This window comes from Cryptotermes secundus, unplaced genomic scaffold (assembly GCF_002891405.2).
Source record: "Cryptotermes secundus unplaced genomic scaffold, Csec_1.0 scaffold47, whole genome shotgun sequence".
In the NCBI taxonomy this organism is placed as follows: Eukaryota; Metazoa; Arthropoda; class Insecta; order Blattodea; family Kalotermitidae; genus Cryptotermes; species Cryptotermes secundus.
In genome coordinates, this window is record NW_019721002.1 from 1,224,244 (window position 1) to 1,224,758 (window position 515).

Genomic DNA, 515 nt, shown 5'->3' on the forward strand with positions numbered 1-515 from the left:
GGAACAGCGGGGTCCAGGTAAAAATAAGAGATACATTTCCTCATGCACATTTCATCCACTTTGGACATTAATAAGAAAGAACAATCTGGAAGCCGCTCTGTCAGAAATGCACAAACTGACAGATATTGTACTTACAACTCCAAAATCAACCGCCGATTCTGAGCGTTGTTTCAGCACTCTAAAAAGAGTTAAGACATATCTAAGGAACTCAATGGGTCAAGAGCGTCTGAAGGCACTGGCTGTACTTAGCATTCACAAGGACATGATTGCAGAGATTCCGGCATTCAACCAAAAAGTGATTGATTTGTTTGCTTCACAGAAGAATAGACGAGCGCAGTTCCTGTATAAATGAGGTAACTTTTAAAGGATTATTTTAATTAATGGCGTGAATTGCAATGGAGCCTGCTTAAATTGTGTAATACTGTTAAGTGCAAAATGTTTTCACGTGTTTTAAAGTAGGAGTTTGTACTACAACTCGCATCACTACTACCTATTATTATTATTATTATTATTAT